Genomic DNA, 17,600 nt, shown 5'->3' with positions numbered 1-17,600 from the left:
ATATTTGCCTGTAAGTAAAGGCACTCTTAGTTGATGATGGGTCTCTCTAGAATTGGTGCAGCCCCTGCTAGACATTGGGGCATTGGCTTTGTGCTCCACAAAGCAAGGTGGTTGGCAAATTTGAAAAGTAGGTTAAACCTGTTCCCTCATGTTGCGGTTGTATGTGTATGAGCTGTAGAGGCCTACAGCAGCGTGCAGGTCTCTTTCCTAAAACTTCTCCTTCACATCCTAACCCCGTTAGGAAAACTTCTCCTTTTAGGTTCAAAACAATTGAATTCAAACCTATCAGTTACTTGCAACTCCTTATGAATAGCATTAATCCAGTTGTTTGTTTTCCTACTAGCTAAGAGAATAGTAGTTTTATTGGGGTTGGTGGGTTTTGCCTGGTAGGACAGGCCTAGGGCCATTGCCCTATTTGGGGATTGGGGATATTTGAGAGCAGCAAGACAGCACTGGGTACTTGTGTTGAGTGGGAGGGAGGAGAAAAGGAAATTACCGAAAACAGACTTTGCCTGCTTTTGAGGTTCATCTAATTTAAGTTCTAATGTTTATAAAGGATTGTAAGCCCCTGTTTTGTTTGCTTTTCAGCCCCTACAGGAATCGTTTGGAGGAAGTGGCTGTTGCCCCCTGAAAATCCTGCCAGAGGCTTTGCGTTTCAGGAGCTTTTCCCTGCAAACTTCATGTGGGGCACCGTGCTGTATGAGAGCCCTGGTGGCTGCAACATCTAACATGTCAGCAGAGAATTACAACTTTGCAAATACCTATGACTAAATGGCTGCAAGTCTAGCTGAAGTCACTCAGTATATCCCAAGTCTTTTTCTAGAATGCTTTATTTGCTACCATCAAATGACCGTCAAAAGACTTTCCCATGTTGGTCTCATGAAATGCCAGACATATTGAGCTCCTATTTTTTCCCACTTTTCAGATGAAGGGGCAAGAGGTCAAATAACTTGCCTAAGGTCATGCAGCTAGAGGATTGCTGGGTTAGAATTTGAACTTGGGTGGACTAACTACAAAACACACATTCTTAACTTCTATGCAGCCCTGCCTCCCACCGTGCCAGCTTTGACCTCGTTGGTGCCGAAGCTCATTGTTTGGTAATCTGAAGGTCTGAAATGTCTGCTCCAGTGCTCTCGGAAAACCTTGTTGGAATTATTCTCTTCTTACGTTTCCACAGCCGTAGGCCACAATGCTTTCATTTACCGCAGATTCCTGATCTATTAAGATTGTTTTATCTGGTTTCCTAGAAACCAAATTGTCCACTCACAAACAGAGCCAGAGACGCTCATTCTGGCCTCCACATTTAAACAAACAAGGCACAAGTCAAGGAGTGTACTTTTTTAAAGAAAAACGAGAGGAATCATAAAATCAGTTTAGATAGAGCACCATCCTTCCATCCCCAACACCTGTCTCCTTGCATGTTAACGATGCTCCTGAGCTGAGGCAAAATTGGAGAATAACTGTGAAAGCATTCTGAAAAGCTAAAACACACATTACAGTAAACGATGGTCTTGTTATTTATATTGCTACTATTATAAACGACTTTTGAATTTGGTAAAATTTTACGATAAGTAATTTCAAAATTTTTTTTGTTTCAAAACTGGCAACTCATGGTATATATAACTCTGCTGACCAGAATATTGAATAACCATAATAAATTTAAGTGGTAATACTGAGTAATAGAGAGTTTTAAATAACTGAGAATTTCTTTCATAATTGGTGACTAGCAGATTAACAGTATTCAGAGTAGAGTTTCCTAAAATTATATGACTTTCTTCCCAATTTCTAACAAATTCATGTATATTTCTAGTTGTGTGTGTGTGTATATATATGTATACAACTATATATATATATACAACTATGTATATATCAGGTATATACATATACATGATTTGGAGTCACTCTTCTCACACTCTAATATCACTTGATTTTCTACACAGGGTCAGGGCCCCCAGTATTGGCCACAGAGTCAGTGTGGAGGAGAGGTTGAAAGCCAAGCTTTGGTGTCAGGCAGATGTTCTGTTCTGGCTCATCTGCTTACTGTTAGACATTGGTAGGTAACTTAACCTCTCTGAGCCGCAGTTGTTTCATCTGTAATTTAGTGCCTGTCTCAGAAGGTTTTTGTGAGAATTAAATGAGACTAAAGCATGTGAAGCACTTAGCACAATGCCTGGCCCATGTGTAAGTATCACAGTTTGAGATATTATTACTTTAGGAATATTAAGAAGGAATATTTTCCTTTTGGCTGCACACTTATGGTGGATCCCTTGCTAGCATATTCCATTCAGTGTACCTGGGAAGATAAATTATATTGAAATGGTATGACCTCATATTTCCTTTATAGCCTAACAAGCACATTTCCTCCCAACTTTTTATTTTGGAAAATTCCAAACCTACAAGATAATTGAAAGAATATTACGATGAAGACTCACTTACGTTTCAGAGATTGACCAGTTGTTAACATTTTGCCATGTGTTTGCTTTCTTCATGCCCCCATGTCCCTCTCTGTCCCTCACCAAACCATCTGAAGGTAAATTGCAGATATCATGGTTAAAATTTACCCTCAGATGCATGAACAAGTGTCTCCTAAGAGCACCACGATAATTCTCAAGAAAGTTAACACTGATACAAGAATATTTTCTTATCTTGAGCTCATATTCAATTTTTCAATTCTCCCATGTCTTACGTAGATTTTTCCCTCAATTGATCCAGAATCCAATCAAAGATCACCCATTGTATTTAGTTGATATGTCTCCATAACCTCTTTGAATCGAGAACAGTCCCTTACCTTTTTTTTTTCTTTGTCTTTCATAACATTAACATTTTAAAGAGTTCAGGTCAGTTATTTTATAGATTGTCCCACAATTTAGATTTCTCTGATTGTTTTCTTGTGATTAGATTAAACATTTTTGTCAAGAATACAACATAGGTGATGTTGTGACCTCCTAGTACATCAATTCAGGGAACGTAGAATGTCAGTTTGTCCCATTACTGGCGATGCTGAATATGTTCAGTTGGTTGAGGAGGTGCCTTCCGGATTTCTCCATTGCAGAGTGTCACATGTTTTCATTTGTAATTAATATGTAATCTGTGGGGTGATGCTTTAAAACTGTGTGAATATCCTCTTCCAATAACATTCACCCAGTGGTTTTATCATCCTTGGATGCTATTGTCTAACTTATTTGCTGATTATAAAATGATTGCATATTATTCTTCTATCATTCCTTCTCTATCTATTAGCTGGCATTCTTCTGTTAGAAAAGCCCACCTCTCTTTTTTTATAATAATATTCTGAACACAGGGATTCTTTGTTTTATTAAATATATCATTATAATCCATTGCTATCATTATTCTTTTTGATACTTGAGTTTTACCAAGAACTACAATCAACCAACCATTACTCCATAGTGCCTGGTTCCTTTTAGTGGTGAGTGTTTTGTCTTAAATGTACTCAAGACTGACGAATACAAATTTATATACATATATGCCACCTTTAATCCAGCTAAAAGAGGGCATTTTTGAGGTCATTACATTTTGGGGAGTTGGACTTCACACCTTAGATACTTGCTTTGGGCTCTTCTTTTGGTTCTTAACGCTCACTTGTTTTCCCTGCAGTAGACAATGGGCATCGAGCCCATGCCTGATCTTAGAGGACGGTGGGGATAAACGCTCTCCTATTTGGTCCAGTAGTGAAGCTCTTTTCTCCTCTCTCCTTGAGGCTGGCAACACATCTCTCTTTCACTCCTCTCCTAGGATCCTCATCACTATTTGTCAATATTATTCTCAGCTAACATTTTTTTCTCTGCATGCATAACTGAAAATTTTTATCTTTGGAGGTTATTTGGTTAAAGTTATTCAATAAGTTTAGATTAAGATCATTGGCTCTTGAGTCTCTTGCGTGTGTTTACGCCGACCATAAAATTTATATGCAGTGCTGGACTGCAGCGTCCTGAGTGACCTTGTCCACTTCCAAAAGCTTATGTCTGCTATTTCTCTCATCCATTCTTGGAACTTGTGCGACCTTTTGTTTATAGGAACAAAAGATTAAGTTAAATTTGAGTGTCTTCTAGTCTCATCTATCTATTGCCCAATTCTTACTTTTCTTTGGAGTTTCACCACATGAATTTATAGACTTGAATCGCTACCAGCGCAGACCCCACAGTCCCATGGAGCACATGGGAGTCTGTCTGAAGATTTAAGGCTGCCATGTGCTGTTTCATAAGCCTCTTCTCAGAAATTTGGGGAGAGTTCACTCTGCTTCTGTGAGGTTTTTCTGCTTTCCTCTGTCACTGGGCACACAGTCTGATCTCTTCACATCCCTCATTGCACTAATCATTGAGTCTGTTTGGGAGTTTTTGTCTCAGAATAAAGACACACTAGGAAACCCCCAAGCACCTCACCTGACCCAGTGGCCTCCTGAGGCTTGACAACTAAACTTTTCAGGTGGTGTTAATAGAAATGATGTTGTTGTGATCCCTGAATTACAGGTTGAGGACTCTTTCCCTGTGAATCTGGATGCCTTGTCAGGAACACAGTGTGCCCTGGTAAGGTACGAATTTAACAAAGTGCAAGTTCCACGGCATATAGATGAGTCCTTTAAGGCAAGGTCTCCTCTAGATTTTGGGTGAATTACAAGGGAGTTCCACTGTGGACAGTCTGCCCACACTGCCAAGAAAGGCATGAGCACATTTTTTTTTTTTTGTAAAGATTGGCACCTGAGCTAACAACTGTTGCCAATCTTCTTCTTTTTTTTTAATCTTCTCTCCAAAGCCCCCCAGTACATAGCTGTGCATTCTAGTTGTGAGTGCCTCTGGTTGTGCTATGTGGGACGCCATCTCAGCATGGCCTGATGAGTGATGCCATGTCCATGCCCAGGATCCGAACCGGCAAAGCCCTGGGCCACTGAAGTGGAGCGTGCAAACTTAACTACTTGGCCACGGGGCTGGCCTCATGAACACATATTATTAACACACAGTCTTATAAAAGGGACTGTGTCTAGATCTGGCTATTGCAAAGAACAAACCAGGAAACACATATCAAGGGGCTATTTGCACAGCAACATACTAGTGAGAATCAGCATGATGTATGAGAAAGAGCAGAGTGGATAAATGAGAGGGTCCCACTTCTAGACTTGTATTTTATGTACAACTTATAATGAACATCAGAGAGAGGACTAGTCTGAAAGGACAGATCTAGGTTAGGGATCATTTGTAGATTGCTCACATGGTCAATGGTGGATGGACCCTGGTGGAGTGGTCATAGGCATGATGCCTGACATGGGGGAGGAACTCATTAAATCTATTGAAGGAATGATAGTTGAGAGAATGCCTTAAACTAAGATAAAAGACTGTATTGGGGCCTAATGAGTGATCGACTTTGCCCAGTGATGCTGTAAAGTCAGCCTAGCGGGTGAGGTGGTCACTGGAGACTCATCGGTGCCTTGCTAAAGTTACTTTGCATCTTCCAGCACCCGTAGAGAGGCCTGGGATGTGTGGTTTGTTGAGATAAAGAACTCATACTTGTTTTCTTATGGAAAAAGGCTACAAAATTGTTTTTTAATGAAAGGATGATTGCATTTTATTATTTAGAACATAAGAACTTAACATATATTATAAATAAAATGGAACCAAATTGCATGTGCATCCTGTGTGGTTGGTGCGAATCCTACACATGCACGGCATAGTCTGGTTCTTCTGATGAAATTCATTTCTCTGGTAATTAGCCTCTCTTCAATTTCTAAGATGAAGATAAATTAGGCTGCAGTGCTGGCAGTGGGCGCCAATGTGACCGTGAAAGCCTTGATGAGGGAAGGCACTCTGTGGCCTTGGGCTTGTGGTACATTTTTCCCATAATTGGTCCTGTGTTTCATAGTAGGTAATGTATCTCCCCGAATATGATTACTCTCCTTCTCTTGCTTCAGTGACAAATTTCCATGATTATATACATAACGTTTATAATGACAAATACGCTGTTAAGAACCCCTTTTGGCTGATGACAGTAAAGAACAAGTACACTATAATTATAACATAAAGCGAGATTATGGAAATTTCATAATATTGGCTAGAATCCATTTGCAGATATGATGTGCCCGAGTCTCCTCAACCATTTCAAAATAACCTTTCATGTTCTGAGTTGCACCCTGAGAAGATCAAGGCTGTTCCCCTTGAGCAACACGATAGGGGACGGGTCCATCCAGTCCCACTGCAGACCACTTTCATAGGTGAGGGCTCGGGACTGGGAACTGAAGGCCAGCTTGGCTCTTGCCCTGTTGAGGAGTAAGCTAATCCATCTACCAGAAATTCAGCCTTGTGTGCCCATCCACCGGACTGTACGCTCCAAGAAGGCAGAGGCAACAGCTATCTTGTTCATGTCTGTAATTCACTACAATGGAGACACAGTAGCTTCTCCATAAATATTTATTGGATGTAAATCAATGAAGAAATGACTGAACTGAAAGGCCATAGTGAGAGGCTTCCCTGAGTAGATGATAGAGAATGATTGTGGACACTTCTGCCTGCTAGTCACAAATACGGTCCCCTGTCCTGGACCCAGAACTCCCCAGGCCTTTTCTATGTCAACAAGCTCGGGCCAGCTCTCGGCTGTCGGGCAATAAATCTCCCTGACCTGTCAGCTGACTACAGGGCACAAAGTCTAAGCCTTCTAGGGAAGTGTTGAAAGTTCAAAGGAAGGTGTCATGTTTATAGTGCTGGGACTTCGGGCACCGTGACCACGATGTGAAGAAGATCCTCAAAGCACACCATGTGGGTGGTCACCATTCCACCTTCTTATTTTAGCCACAACCTGTGACCTAACCTCCCCAAGCCCCAGTTTCTTTATTTTTTCCCTAAACAGGGGGATTACGCTCTTCTGAGGACTTCCTTCAACAGTTTTTTATTTTTTAAGCAAATCTTTTCTTGAAGTATAACATACTCACAGAAAAGTGTACAAATCATGAGAGTTTAGCTCGATGAATTTTCACAAAGAGGCCTCACCTGAATAACCAACACCTAGATCAATGCAGAGACCCTCACCAGAACTGCGGAAGCCCCACTACCCCCTCCAAGAGGAACCAGTATCCTGACTTCTAATCGCACAAGTTCAGTTTTCCCATCTGTATGTTATATAAACAGAACCATATAGAGTATACACTTTTGTGTCTGGCTTCTTCCACTCAATATTAAGTTTGAGATTCATTTGCTGTGAAGAACAAAACTTTGTACAATATCCCATCGTATGAACATAACATTTATTTATCCATTCTACCATCGATGGACACCTGGATCATTTCTACTGGAGATAGTGATGCTACAAAAGTTCTTATACATGTCTCTTGGTGCTCATAGGCTTGTATTTTACTGGGTATATTTCTAGAAGTGAATTGCTGGGTTATAAAATATATCATGTTTAGCTTTAGTGGATACTAGCAAACAGTTTTACAAGTGGTTGTATAAACGTACACTCCCATCTGCAGTGTTTGAGAGTCTGGAGACTCCACTTAAATACTTAATTCTTCCAGACTTGATTTTAGCCGCTCTGGTGGTGTCTAGTGGAAGCTCATTGTGATTTTGAGCTGCAGTTCCCTGATGTCCACTGAGGCGGCGCTCCTTTCCAAATGCTTAGGGGCCATTTGGACATCCTCGTAAAACACTCTTCAAGTCTTTTACTCATTTTTTGGGTAAACAGTTGTCTGTCTTTTTTTTTAATTGATTTGTTGAGGTCTTTTCTATATCTTGAATATAGAAGAGGCATAAAAACATATTGCAGATATGTTCTCCTACTCTGTAGTTTGCATTTTCTTTTTTTTAACAGTATTTTTGATGAACAGGAGTTCTTAATTTTTATGAACTCCAATTGATCATTTGTCTCCTTTATGATTTGTGCTTTTCGTTTTCCACCTGATAAACCGTTCCCTGTGCCAAGCCTACACAGATATTTTCCTGTTTTCTTCTAGGCGCTTTGTAGTTTTACCTTTCACATTTGCATCTACAATCCATCTGGAATTGATTTTTGCGTATGGTGTAGGGTAGGGTGAAATTAATTTTTCCCATTTAGATACTCACTTAAGCCAACACCATTTACTGAAAGGATTATCTTTTCCTCATTGCACTGCATTGTCACTTTTGTTATAAATCAGGTGACCACATGTGTGGTCTATTTCTAGACTCTACTCTGATCTATTTGTCCATTTGTTTAGCCTTGTGTCAGTACCACGGTGTCTTAATTACTGTTATTTTATAATAATTCTCAATATACATTAGTGTCAGGGCTCCAGCTTTGTTCTTCTTCAAGAATGCCTTTCCTTTCCTTTTGCATAACCATATAAATTTTAGAATCGCTTTGCCAATTTACACACAAACACACAAACCCAACCTCTCTTGGAATTTTTGTTATGATTATGCTAAATCTATAGATCAGTTTAGGGAGAATTTACATCATTACGGTATTTCAGTACATTAACATGGTGAATATCCCTGCATTTGTTTAGGTCTCTTAGTTTGCCTCAGTAATGTTTTATTGTTGATAGTATAGTGGAATTGCACAATATTGTAAGATTTATTCATAGGTATTTTATGTTTTTGATACTTTTTTTTTTTAAGTTAATGGTCTTTTTATTGGGAAAAAAAAAAAAGACTAGCATTTACAACTTGGAATGGACGTAAATTGTAATCTCTTGAACAGCAATGTTGATGGTTGTGCTGAAGTCCACAGCCACAGCCTACTCTGCTGGCTCCAAGTCATGGTTCAGAAGGTTTTAAAACCAGAGAGTCCAAAGATGCTCCCCTGGAAAAGTTTCTTTTTTTTTTTTTTTTTTTTTTTTTTTTTTATTAATGTTATGATGGATTACAAGCTTGTGAAATTTCAGTTGTACATTTTTGTTAGTCATGTTGTGGGTACACCACTTCCCCCTCCGTGCCCTCCCCCCACCCCCCCTTTTCCCTGGTAACCACCGATCAGATCTCCTTCTCAATATACTAATTTCCACCTATGAGTGGAGTCATATAGAGTTCGTCTTTCTCTGACTGACTTATTTCGCTTAACATAATGCCCTCGAGGTCCATCCACATTGTTGTGAATGGGCCAATTTCGTCTTTTTTTATGGCTGAGTAGTATTCCATTGTGTATATATACCACATCTTCTTTATCCAATCATCAGTTTCTGGGCATGTAGGCTGGTTCCACGTCTTGGCTATTGTAAATAATGCTGCGATGAACATAGGGGTGCAACGGACTCTTGAGATATCTGATATCAGGTTCTTAGGATAGATACCCAGTAATGGGATGGCTGGGTCATAGGGTATTTCTATTTTTAACTTTTTGAGGAATCTCCATACTGTTTTCCATAGTGGCTGTACCAGTTTGCATTCCCACCAACAGTGTATGAGGGTTCCTCTTTCTCCACAACCTCTCCAACATTTGTCGTTCTTGGTTTTGGATGCTTTTGCCAATCTAACGGGGGTAAGGTGATATCTTAGTGTAGTTTTGATTTGCATTTCCCTGATGATTAGCGATGATGAACATCTTTTCATGTGTCTATTGGCCATATTCATATCTTCTTTTGAGAAATGTCTGTTCATGTCCTCTGCCCATTTTTTGATCGGGTTGTTTGTTTTTTTGTTGTTAAGCAGTGTGAGTTCTTTGTATATTATGGAGATTAACCCTTTGTCGGATAAGTGGCTTGTAAATATTTTTTCCCAATTAGTGAGCTGTTTTTTTGTTTCAATTCTGTTTTCCCTTGCCTTGAAGAAGCTCTTTAGTCTGATGAAGTCCCATTTGTTTATTCTTTCTATTGTTTCCCTCAACTGAGGAGTTACAGTGTCCGAAAAGATTCTTTTGAAACTGATGTCAAAGAGTGTACTGCCTATATTCTCTTCCAAAAGACTTATTGTCTCAGGCCTAATCTTTAGGTCTTTGATCCATTTTGAGTTTATTTTGGTGTGTGGTGAAAAAGAATGGTCGATTTTCAATCTTTTGCATGTGGCTGTCCAGTTTTCCCAGCACCATTTGTTGAAGAGACTTTCTTTTCTCCATTGTAGGCCCTCTGCTCCTTTGTCGAAGATTAGCTGTCCATAGATGTGTGGTTTTATCTCTGGGCTTTCAATTCTGTTCCATTGATCTGTGCACCTGTTTTTGTACCAGTACCATGCTGTTTTGATCACTGTAGCTTTGTAGTATGTTTTGAAATCAGGGATTGTGATTCCGCCGGCTTTGTTTTTCTTGCTCAAGATTGCTTTAGCAATTCGTGGTCTTTTGTTCCCCCATATGAATTTTAGGATTGTTTGTTGAATTTCTGTGAAGAATGTTCTTGGGATTCTGATTGGGATAGCATTGAATCTGTATATTGCTTTGGGTAGTATGGACATTTTAACTATGTTTATTCTTCCAATCCATGTGCAAGGAATGTCTTTCCATCTCTTTATGTCATCGTCAATTTCTTTCAAGAAAGTCTTGTAGTTTTCATTGTATAGATCCTTCACTTCCTTGGTTAAGTTTATCCCAAGGTATTTTATTCTTTTCGTTGCGATTGTGAATGGGATAGAGTTCTTGAGTTCTTTTTCTGTTAGTTTATTGTTAGTGTATAGAAATGCTACTGATTTATGCACGTTAATTTTATACCCTGCTACTTTGCTGTAGTTGTTGATTATTTCTAATAGTTTTTCTGTGGATTCTTTGGGGTTTTCTATGTATAAGATCATGTCGTCTGCAAACAACGCGAGTTTTACTTCTTCGTTACCTATTTGGATTCCTTTTATTTTTTTTTCCTGCCGAATTGCTCTGGCCAGCACCTCCAGTACTATGTTGAATAGGAGTGGTGAAAGTGGGCACCCTTGTCTTGTTCCTGTCCTCAGAGGGATGGCTTTCAGCTTTTGTCCATTGAGTATGATGTTGGCTGTGGGTCTATCATATATGGCCTTTATTATGTTGAGGTACTTTCCTTCTATACCCATTTTACTGAGGGTTTTTATCATAAATGGGTGTTGGATCTTGTCGAATGCTTTCTCTGCATCTATTGAGATGATCATGTGGTTTTTGTTTTTCATTTTGTTGATGTAGTGTATCACGTTGATTGACTTGCGGGTGTTGAACCATCCCTGTGTTCCTGGTATAAATCCCACTTGATCATGGTGTATAATCTTTTTGATGTATTGCTGTAATCGGTTTGCCAAAATTTTGTTGAGGATTTTTGCATCTATGTTCATCAGTGATATCGGCCTGTAGTTCTCCTTCTTTGTGTTGTCCTTGTCAGGTTTGGGGATCAGAGTGATGTTGGCTTCATAGAATGTGTTAGGGAGTTCTCCATCTTTCTCAATTTTCTGGAACAGTTTGAGGAGAATAGGTATTAAGTCTTCTTTGAATGTTTGGTAGAATTCTCCAGAGAAGCCGTCTGGTCCTGGACTCTTGTTTTTGGGGAGGTTTTTGATTACCGTTTCTATTTCCTTACTTGTGATTGGTCTATTCAGATTCTCCATTTCTTCCTGATTCAGTTTGGGGAGATTGTAGGAGTCTAGGAATTTGTCCATTTCTTCCAAGTTGTTCAATTTGTTGGCATATAGTTTTTCATAGTATTCTCTTATGATCTCTTGTATTTCATTGGTATCTGTTGTGATTTCTCCTCTCTCATTCCTGATTTTATTAATTTGCGCTTTCTCTCTTCTTTTCTTGGTGAGTCTGGCTAGGGGTTTGTCAATTTTGTTAATTCTTTCGAAGAACCAACTCTTTGTTTCATTGATCCTTTCTATTGTCTTTTTTGTTTCAATATCGTTTATTTCTGCTCTTATTTTTATTATTTCCCTCCTTCTACTGACTCTGGGCTTTGTTTGTTCTTCTTTTTCTAGTTCTGTTAGGTGTCGTTTGAGGTTGCTTACGTGAGCTTTTTCTTGTTTAGTGAGGTGAGCCTGTATTGCGATGAATTTCCCTCTTAGGACTGCTTTTGCTGCATCCCAAATGATTTGGTATGTCGTGTTCTCATTTTCATTTGTCTCCAGATAATATTTGATTTCTTCTTTAATTTCTTCAATGATCCATTGTTTGTTGAGAAGCGTGTTGTTTAGTCTCCACATTTTTGCACCTTTCTCTGCTTTTTTCTTGTAGTTGATTTCTAGTTTAATAGCGTTATGATCAGAAAAGATGCTTGATATTATTTCAACTCTCTTGTATTTATTGATGTTTGCTTTGGTTCCCAAAATATGGTCAATCCTTGAGAATGTTCCATGTGCACTTGAGAAGAATGTGTAACCTGCTGTTTTTGGATGAAGTGTTCTATATATATCTATTAAGTCCATCTGGTCTAATTTTTCATTTAATTCTATTATTTCCTTGTTGATTTTCTGTCTGGATGTTCTGTCCATTGGTGTTAATGGTGTGTTGAGGTCCCCTACTATTATTGTATTGTTGTTGATGTCTTCTTTTAGTTCTATTAAGAGTTGCTTTACAAATTTTGGTGCTCCTGTGTTGGGTGCATATATATTTATAAGTGTTATGTCTTCTTGGTGGAGAGTCCCTTTTATCATTATATACTGTCCCTCTTTATCTTTCTTTATCTGTTTTGCTTTGAAATCTACCTTGTCTGATATTAGTATAGCGACACCTGCTTTCTTTTGTTCATTATTAGCTTGGAGTATTGTTCTCCATCCCTTCACTCTGAGTCTGTGTTTGTCTTTGGGGCTGAGGTGTGTTTCCTGGAGGCAGCATATTGTTGGATCTTGTTCTTTGATCCATCCTGCCACTCTGTGTCTTTTGATTGGGGAGTTCAATCCATTTACATTTAGAGTGATTATTGAGACGTGGGGGCCTACCACTCCCATTTTGTGTCTTGTTTTCCGGTTTTCTTCAGTTTCCTTTGTTTCTCGTCCCATGGTTTAATCTGTTCTGATGTAGAGCTACTACTCTCTGTTGTTGTCCTTCTACTTATCTCCTCTGCTCTTGGTTTTGTAGCCCCTTTCCTTTTTTGGATTTTTCAGGAATGAGGGTTTTCCTGAGGATTTCCTGAAGAGGAGGTTTTGTGGCAATGAACTCCCTTAATTTTTGTTTGTCTGGGAAAGTTTTTATTTCTCCATCGTATTTGAAGGATATTTTCGCTGGGTAGAGAATTCTCGGCTGTAGATTTTTGTCCTTCAGATTTTTGAATATATCATTCCACTCTCTTCTAGCCTGTAAAGTTTCTGCTGAGAAATCTGCTGATAGCCTGATGGGGGTTCCTTTGTAGGTTAGTTTCTTTTGCCTGGCTGTCCTTAATATTTTCTCCTTGTCGTTGACTTTTGCTAGCTTCACTACTATATGCCGTGGAGTTGGTCTTCTTGCATTGATAAAGTTTGGAGATCTATTGGCTTCTGTCACCTGAAGATCCATCTCCCTCACCAGATTTGGGAAGTTCTCAGCCATTATTTCTTTGAATAGGTTTTCTGCCCCTTTCTCCTTCTCTTCTCCCTCTGGTATACCTATAATCCTTACGTTGCATCTCCTAATTGTGTCTGATAATTCTCGGAGAGTTTCTTCATTTCTTTTAAGTCTTGCTTCTCTCTCCTCCTCTGCCTGCAACAATTCTATATTGCCATCTTCCAAATTGCTAATTCTTTCCTCCATATTATCGGCCCTACTGTTCAGAGCATCTAGATTTTTCTTAATCTCCTCTATTGTGTTCTTCATTTCCAATATTTCTGTTTGGTTCTTCTTTATCGTATCAAACTCTTTTGTGACATAGCTCCTGAACTCGTTGAGTTGTCGGTCAGAATTCTCTCTTAACTCATTGAGTATTTTAATGATGGCTGTTTTGAAGTCATCATCATTTAGGTTATACATCTCATTTTCTTTGGGATTGTTTTCTGTGTATTTGTTGCTTTCTTTCTGTTCTGGAGATTTAATGTATTTTTTCATATTGCTTGATGTTGTTGATTTGTGCCTCCGCATGGAGATAGAGTTTAGTTGCTCCTTTCACTTGTTTCAGCTGCTGCGGTGGGAGGAGCAGCTGTTTATATTTCACCAACCAGGAACCCTGTCCGTAGTTGCTAACTGGGCCTGGGCCCCTCTTCGTAGCCACAGTGGCCCTTTGGATTCCCTCCTCTGCTGTGGGGGCCGTCACAGGGGGGCTTCAGGCTGCAGGTGCCTTCTGTTGCAGCCCACCTAGATGTGCTCTCTCCTTGGGGTCTGCAACGGTGTTATGGGCTTTTCCAGCAGCCAGGGGTGGGATCACTTATATTTGTCGCTCTGTTGCTGTCGGCACCCACCAAATCTCACTTGTCCTCTATAGGTCGCAGGAGAGCTATTGGCATCTTCTACAGTCTGTGGTTAGTACACCTAGTTATGCTGCTTTTGCCCTGGGGTCTTCCAGCCTTGTGGCTGGCGGCTGGGTGCCTTCTACTGGTGCTGTGCAGAGGCTTTCCCTAAGGCTGCTGTGAGCCTGTAGGGTTTCCCCCTAGGCTACTAAGCTGGGTCTCTGGAACTCTCTCCAGCCCCAGTCCTCTCCGAGATCTCCGGCAATCCCTAGACCCACGGGGCGGGCAATGGCAGCTGGGGGTCGCCCCGCCCTCAGGGATTCTCTCCGGGCCTCTGCCGGAGCCGTGAATGCTCAGCGTGGCCCCTCTGCTAATGGCAGACAGAGAGTTTTGTCTGCTGCCCGGGCGGAGCTCCGGCGCTTCCCCTCCGGGTCGCAGGACCGGCCTTTGAAAATTCCCACAGCCCCGGTCCTCTCCGAGATCTCCGGCAATCCCTAGTCCCACGGGGTGGGCAACGGCAGCTGGGGGTCGCCCCGCCCTCTGGAATTCTCTCCGGGCCTCTGCCGGAGCCGTGAATGCTCAGCGTGGCCCCTCTGCTAATGGCAGACAGAGAGTTTTGTCTGCTGCCCGGGCGGAGCTCCGGCGCTTCCCCTCCGGGTCGCAGGACCGGCCTTTGAAAATTCCCCCCGCCCCGGTCCTCTCCGAGATCTCTGGCAATCCCTAGTCCCACGGGGCGGGCAACGGCAGCTGGGAGATCTCCGTGCCCTCCGTGTCTCTCTCTGGGACCCTCCGGGCGCCCCGAGCACCAGGCTGGATCCCCCCGCCAATGGCGGGGAGAGACTCTCCCCGCGGGCTCAGGTGTGCAACTCCAAAGTTTCCCTCTGCGTTTAGGAGTAATTGCAGGGGGTTTAGGTAGGGTTCTGGTCACCTGTTTCCACCGTCGCTCCTCTGTTGTGTTCTCGCTCCTGCCCTAGACGTGCGTGGATCCTCTGGGGGCGTCCGTTGGGAGAAAGCCGCTTGCGGGTACCAGGCTGCCCGTCGGGGTCGGAGAGCCCTCACCTATTTCCACATCCTCCCGGAGGAAAGTCCATCCGCCTTCCGATGTATAGTCGCGTGGGTGTCTCAGACGTCCTGAGATGCTGTCTGGATATCCTTTGTCAAGCGATAAGTGTCCAAATAATTGTAGACTCGAAGGGCGAGAGACAAAGAGGACTACTCACGGCGCCATCTTGGCTCTTCCTCCTGGAAAAGTTTCTTTTTAAAAATTTGTGTGAACGGTGACAGCCTGACACCCGCTTTGCTCTAGTACAACGCAGACAATGCTAAACCAGCACACACAGGCCTGCCACCAGGGTGTCATTGTCACCATGGGTGGGGGCACATGGAAGTACAAGAGGACCATCCTGCTACTGGGGCTATATCTAGACAGTTTAGCCTTCACTCACTTTTCTGCACAGCATCCTGAGGTAAACCAATTTTAAATGCGTTTGTTTTCAGTAAACCTGCTATGACGATTTATACTAACAAACTGAACTAGAACCCATTTGAATAGGTTTTCAATTTGTTTTATCGTTTTTCGTTTTTAATACAAATGCCTGACTGTGCTCAATTGTCAAGCTGCATGCATGAAAAACTGGCCAGCCCAAACAGTGTATTACTCATTAGCAAATGGAACTGCAAGGAGTCCACCAAGTGCTTCCTTATCGTTAAGGTAGTACAAGTATTTATATCATAAAACGGATGTGTAGCTTGATCTTTAGGGGACAGGACCACCAACCAATACATGCAGCTTTTTTGTGTGTGTGGACAGAAGGTACTTCTGACATTCAGTTTTGCTATATAGAAACAGAATGAGTAAATGAACTTTTTTTCTTTTTTGCAAGAGGTAAGTAAAAGATTCAATTTGATTCTTCTAGAGGGGGGGAAAAGGAGTTGAAAGTAGGTCTTCATTTTGCAGTCATCATCTGTACGAATTCTTCATAGTTGACTTGTCCGTCTCCGTCAATATCTGCTTCTCTGATCATTTCATCTACTTCTTCATCTGTTAGTTTTTCTCCTAAGTTTGTCATGACGTGACGTAGTTCTGCCGCACTGATGTAACCGTTGCCATCCTTGTCAAAGACTCGGAATGCCTCACGGATTTCTTCTTCGCTGTCTGTATCTTTCATTTTTCTAGCCATCATAGTCAAAAATTCTGGGAAGTCAATGGTGCCATTACCGTCAGCGTCCACTTCGTTGATCATGTCCTGCAGCTCGGCTCCTGTTGGGTTCTGACCCAGTGACCTCATGACAGTTCCAAGTTACTTTGTTGTGACGGTGCCATCGCCATCATTGTCAAATAGGGAGAAAGCTTCCTTGAATTCAGCGATCTGTTCTGTCAGCTGATCAGCCATGTGCGAGCGAAGGGAGGAAGAGCACAGAGATCAAGGGTGGCTGCACCAGCGCAGGGGCTGTGACGGCGGGGGTGCCTCCGCTGCTCCTGCTGCTGCTAAGGGGCGGTGTGCGCTGAGCGCTGTGCCGCCGCTGCCACCGCCGCCTGCACCGCCGCCCGACTGCGAGTAACGGCGCCGCGTCCGCGAGGCTCCCAACACCACTGCCCTGTTTTTGATACTTTTTAAATTGTAACTGTTAAAAAGATTTCAGTTGAAAAATTTGTTGCAAATACATAAAATACAATAATTTTATATTGACCCTGAGTCCAACATTCACTTATTAATTCAAATAGTTTATCTGTACATTTTTTGGATTTTCTGCATAAGCTGTTATGCCATTTGCCACTAATGATAGCTTGATTACTTCGTTTTCAATCCCTACATTTTTTTTTCATGTCTTATTGCCCTGGCTGGGACCTGTAATATGCCATTGACCATAAGTGGAGACAGTGGGTGTCACTGTTTAATTCCCAGGATCAGGGAGCCTCGACAGAGTTTTTAACCATCTGAGTTAAAACAAGGCCTCTCCTCTTCCCAGGTCAAGAAATCTGGGCTTTTGATAAGCTTTGAGATTGGGCAAGGGAGTCGGGGGTGGGAGGGAGTGCAGAAGGGGAGAATTTCCCTCAGCAGAAGTGAAGAGAAAAAACCCTGTGGAATAAATGGCAGACTCGCCACACCCATGCTTTGCCCATCTGTAGTGCAGCTAGTACAACGTTTGTGTCTTGTGTGTCTCCTGTGGTGTTGGAAAAGGAGATGGAGTCTCATCAGCAGGAAATAAGGACGTGCTTGTCCTTAAGACCCCTCATTGCTGGGAGAATCTGGCTGACTCAATAGAATCACCAAATCTTAGACTTGGGGGACATCTCATTCAATCTCCTACCCAAGGCATGAGTCCCTGGGAATATCCTGAAGAGCTTGGGGTTGAAGGACAACTGTGGTCACCCTCACATCTAAGAGC

The 17,600-nt window shown here is 41.7% G+C and overlaps 1 pseudogene; it reads right to left on the bottom strand.

The window, feature by feature from the left end:
* Positions 1-15,940: 15,940 nt before the first annotated feature.
* On the bottom strand, positions 15,941-16,618 carry LOC106826751 (calmodulin-1-like; annotated as a pseudogene).
* Between the last annotated feature and the right edge of the window lie 982 nt (positions 16,619-17,600).

This window comes from Equus asinus, chromosome 22 (genome assembly GCF_041296235.1).
Source record: "Equus asinus isolate D_3611 breed Donkey chromosome 22, EquAss-T2T_v2, whole genome shotgun sequence".
NCBI classification, from domain to species: domain Eukaryota; kingdom Metazoa; phylum Chordata; class Mammalia; order Perissodactyla; family Equidae; genus Equus; species Equus asinus.
Note: the sequence above shows the minus strand (reverse complement) of the source record. Positions and strands in the feature narration are given on the sequence as shown.